Source organism: Pinus tabuliformis, chromosome 7 (genome assembly GCF_031772625.1).
Source record: "Pinus tabuliformis cultivar Carrire ecotype Pingquan chromosome 7, CPIR1, whole genome shotgun sequence".
Lineage (NCBI taxonomy): Eukaryota > Viridiplantae > Streptophyta > Pinopsida > Pinales > Pinaceae > Pinus > Pinus tabuliformis.
In genome coordinates this window covers 413,518,804-413,524,384 of record NC_142293.1, presented here as the reverse complement: position 1 = coordinate 413,524,384, position 5,581 = coordinate 413,518,804, and positions in this window count along the sequence as shown.

Here is a 5,581-nt window from a genome sequence, read left to right as displayed (position 1 = left end):
CTTGGGATCCTATCAACCAGGTTTTTCAGATTAGGGGAAAATCCATCCCCTTGACCATAGTAGACATTTATTTCTTGACTGGCTTGTCGAGGTGGGGTGCCCCCATCTCTTTGTCAGGTTCGGCCCGAGGAGGCGATTCTGTGAGAGATTATGTCCGCCAGTATTGCAGGGAAGGATCTCAGCCGAGTAAAGATGGCAAGATCATCATCCGTGATGTCACTGATAGGTCCCTTAGGACTATCCTATTTACTTTTGGTAGGATGGCCGGTAGCGCGTCTCTTCATGTAGCCAACAGATCCTATATGCAGCATGCCATGGAATGCCTCCAACCAAAGGTGTTCAACTGGTGCGACGCAGTACTTCTTGTAATGAAAGAACATTTGACCAAGATAAAGAACGGGAAGTTGAAGAACTTTGGGTTCAGTTCTATTTTGACTGCCTTTGCCTTGGAGAAGATACCACTGATGCAGTCGCAGTACATTGCACTCGATTTACCTTCTCCTACTGAACCACGTATGCAGAGATGGGTTGACCATATGTCTAGGCATGCTGGTCAATCTTAGATTTCATTTTCTGATACCTTCTTCAGGTGGTTTGATCGTCAGGAGATGGTTTATTCTGAGTATCCATATGCTGGCATGGAGTTCCGGGGTGATCCAGATTTGGTACTGCCGGATGGCGAGCAGTGGGGTGCTATTGGTAAAATCTCTGACCATATTGCCGTTTACTGTTTTTATTTATAATGTCCTTGTGCTTTGTTCTATCAAGACTCTAATCAAATTCATGTGTACATGCAGATGTTGGTCCTGTCTGTCCAGTAGTTTTCTTGAGAGTACCAGCTGTTGCCCCAGCAGGAGAGGCCATCGGGAGGGTTATTCTTCGCGACCTCGATGTGGCCGAGACTCTTACAGTTGTGCAGGAGCAGGTTGAGAGCCTTACTCTCGGTATTCCAGATGTGAGGATCGACGAGCTACCTTTGCAGTTACAGTGGCATACTACTGGTGTGCCCAGACGATGGACTCGTCTCTTACGCATGATCGCACAGGCTGTGACTTGCTACCACGAGCATCATTAGACTAGGGTGCCCCCTAGCATTTTGAGTTTTTGGATCGTGTGACCGATTTTGTCTTGGTTACAGAACATTATGTGTAAACCATAAACAACTATATATGTATTTTTGAATTTCGGAGTTTTATTCTAGTTGAGTTATGTGATCCACATGTAAAACATTGATGATGTGTTTCTTTTTATAAATGTTGCAAATGTCTATCTAACACATAGTTTGCTAATGAGTCGGTTAATGTGTTTAAGTTTCTGGAAATATGTTGGTATTGAATAAGATCAAATTGTCTTTCCAAAATCTTAACCCTTAGGAACATGCGATAAATAGCTGGGTTTCAGACAGAATATATACCATTGAGTTGCAGTATTACGAGCTGTGAGTCTAGCCTGACGATTAGGCCGCGTATACCATGAGTGATGGCATCAAAGAGAAGTTCTATCAACGCGCTATATTCAGCGATATTGTTCGTTGATCGACCAATACATACACCTCTGAAACTTACTAACTCGCCGCTTGGGTCAAAAATGGCCCAGGCTGCAGAGGACAGGTTTCGCGAACTACGACTTGCTCCGTCGGCATATCCAGCACATGGTTCCAATGGGTTTGACATCTGCAATAAATGTTAGAAGGTGGATTACTCGACCAAAACAAACACTCTTAGCGAAAACAAAAATACAACAAAAGCATATTGGTTACCACTAGGCGTAGTAACGCTTGAGGTACAACCCATTACGAGGTTACGCCAGTGGAATCCCGTCGTAATCCATCAACTCGTAGGTTCCTTTCGCTAACACTCGTTTAACAATATAGGGGCCCATCCATAAAGAGTTAAATTTACCTGCTCCCAATTTATCGGATTCTTGGCCGTAAAGCAAGACCAAGTCACCTTCCGAGAAGACACGGGGTTTGACATTTTTGTCGCACTACGCCTTGACTCGTTTCTTATGGGCTTCGTTAGCCAACGCAGCGTCACGACGGGTTTCATCCAATTGGATTAATTCCAAGAAACGAGCTTCTTCTTCTGAAGTTCCAGGGAGGAGATCAATTGCGAGTTTGAGAGACGAGATTTCACACTGGACTGGTAAGACTGCTTCCAGGTCGTATACCAGTTGGAAGGGTGTGAACCCAGTTGCATTCCTTACCGATGTTCGGTAAGCCCATAGAGCTGAGTACAGGATTAGGTGCCATCTTCTTTTGTGAACTTCGATCATCCTTTGCAGCATGCGCTTTAGGACCTTGTTGATTGCTTCAACTTGTCCGTTGGCCTGCGGATAATATGGAGTAGAGCTGTCGTGAGACAGCCCTAGTTTGGAAGCTAATTCAACCATCATGTGATTGTGAAAATGTGATCCATGATCTGTGACTATAGCCTGTGGTACACTGAATCTGGTGACTACATGATTGAAAAAGAAAAGGGCAGTTGTTTCACTAGTATTATCTAATGTAGGCATCGCCTCGGCCCATTTGGTAAAATAGTCAACTGCGAGTATAATATACCCATGCCCCCCCGTTGAGGTGGGGTTACATGTCATGAAATCGATGCCCCATTTGGCGAATGGCCCAACAGCAACTATTGGCTGTAAAGGTGCGGGTGGTCTTCTGGTTTTGTTATCAAAAATTTGACAAGCATGGCAACTTCTGACTGTGGTTATGCAATCTTTGAACATTGTTGGCCAGAAGTATCCTGCTCGTAAGATTTTTTGTGCTGTAGCATATCCATATTGATGCCCTCCACACGCACCTGAATGACACTCATTCAGGGCTTTTTCGGCTTCCTCATGGGTGAGGCACCTTCTCAGAACAGTATTAATACCACGACGGTAAAGTGTATCACCGACGATCATGTAGTCTTTTGCTTGGTATCGAATACGTTTTTGTTCAGAGTGAGAGGTATTTGGCCTGAATTTTTGGGTTTGGAGATAAATGATTATATCCCCATACCACTCATTGCTTGTAGATATTAGAAACAAACTTTCATCCACGATTGATTCTTCGGATGTTTCATCGTTGGACGACGATGGGAGATCGCATAATAATTCTGCGAAAACTAGAGCTTTCTTTGACTTGGATTTCACAAATTCCAGATCAAAATCTTGAAGGATTGCTATCCATTTTGAATATTTTCCCCCCAGCAACTGTCGCGACAATATATAAGTCATGGGGTTGCAATAAGACAGAATGGTAGTTTTCCGAAAAAGGACATAGTGTCAAAATCTTTGTATCGCCTGAACCGCTGCAAGCGCTAGTTTTTCAACATAAGAATATTTGCTTTCTGTATCATTTAAATTCTTACTTAAATAATATATAGGATGTTCAATTCCATCAACTTCTTGAACTAAAACCATTGCGATGGTCGTATCTACTGTAGCCAGATACAGGTTAAAATCTCTTTGGTAATCGGGGGCATACATTAATGATGCTTTCATTAGGGAATCTTTTAAAGCATCAAAGGAAGCTTGCACGACCTGATCCTAGACAAAGGGTACCCCCTTCTTCAAAAGACGTGTATAACCTTTAGCAAGTTCGGCGTAATTTGGAATGAACCTCCTCAGAAAGTTTGCTTTCCCTTGGAGTTTCTGAATCTGAAGCAGATTTGAAGGTGGAGGCAAATTTATGATTGCCTGGACCTTACAAGGGTTGAGACGAATCCCATCCTTGGAGATTACAAAGCCAAGTAAACGACCAGAACTGACGCAAAATACACATTTGTGCGGATTGAGTCGTATCTTGTAGTGTCGGCAACGTAGAAATATCGCTCTTAAATGCTGCAGATGATCAGTCCGCTTTCGTGAATGAGCCGGAAGGTCGTCGAGGTAAGGTTGAACGATGTTTTTGATGTCATGGAAAGCATTGTTCATTGCCCTCTGAAACGTCGCCCCTGCGTTCTTTAAACCAAAGGGTAATTTTCGATATGCGAATGTGCCCCATGGACAAATGAATGTAGTTTTTGACTAGTCCTCTGGGTGGATATTTATTTGATTATACCCGGAGAATCCATCCATGAATGAGAAGAGTTCACATCCGGCGCATTCAACAATTATCTGGTCAATAAAGGGTGTAGGGTAGTTGTCTTTTGGACAAGCTTGATTTACATCCCTATAATCGACGCACACTCTAATTGTCCCTTGTTTTTTTATAACCGGGACAATATTCGATACCCAATCGGTTAGGGGAACTGGGTAGATGAAACTAGCATGGAGGAGTTTTTCAACTTCTGCCTTAATGGCAGCGGCTTTCTTGGGGTGCACCTGCCTCAGCCGTTGCCATACCAGTTTAACATCTGGATACATCTTAATTTTGTGTTCAACGATACTCGAGTCGATGCCTGGCATTTCACTGTATGACCAAGCAAAGACATCTCTGAATTCGCGAAAGAGAGCGTTATATATTTCCAGTTCTGAAGCAGAACAACATTTGCCGACATAAATATTCTCTACAACATCTATTTTGGTCGAGATATTTATGGCTATAGTCTCTTCAATGTTGGATAAGTTTTGCTCGGAATCCACTGTATTTATAGTATTTGATAGAAAATCAACTACTGAAGGATGGTAGAGGTCATTTTGAGTATCTTCTTCATAATTCGGAAGAAGAGAACGATGGTGGGAATCATTCCATGGTGCTCCTTCATCTACCATAGCTTAGAGAATTCCTTCGTCGGTGTCATGCACTTGCGACAAAGGATCTGAAGGGGTACCATATTCTCTAGACCTATCCATCCAAATGCTTGATGAGCGTTGATTTGGGTTTGCCTCCCATGCCAGAAACATTGATTGCTATAATATTTCTGTTGGGCTTGGGGGCAAAACCATCGCATGATCCATGTTTATATCATTTTCTGAGATCTTTGTGGAAGATATCATGTTGCAGGTTCCTATCGACGCTAGTTTCGACAGATTGATTGGAGGTGGAAGAGCGAAAGTTGCCATTAGTATAGGATCTTTTAGTAGGCCTACTCCGATATTTTGAAGCGAATGGGGGCTTCCATGGATCATGGGAATGCTTCCCATAACTTGTGAACCATTGGGGAGGAAGTTTTGTTGGTCGACGATTGTAATCCCTCCCTGAAAGGGAAATGCAATCTTTCTAAAATAGGTCGACACAACAGCCGCCATGGCATATATCCATGGTCGTCCTAGTAGGATGTTGTAATCAAGATTCCCATCGATGACTTCAACATCTATTTCTACTGTTTTCCCTCCTAGTTCAACTTTCAAGTTATTTAGGATACCGTATGGGGTATATGTCCTTCCGTCGAATGCTTTTAATGTTGTTGCAGATCGTGACAAGGTTGGAGATCCTAAAGTTTTCCAGCAACTCATCGACATAATACATGTAGATGCTCCCTCATCAATAATCGTTCGGTGAACAGTTTTGTTGAGGGCTTTCACTTGAACGAGGAAAGCTAATTGAGCTGGTAACTGAGGATCGTACCCTTTATGGTCGAAGGATACAAGATTGGAATCCTTTGGATCAATCCCACCAATGACCGATAACAAAGCTTGTCTTTGGGAGGGG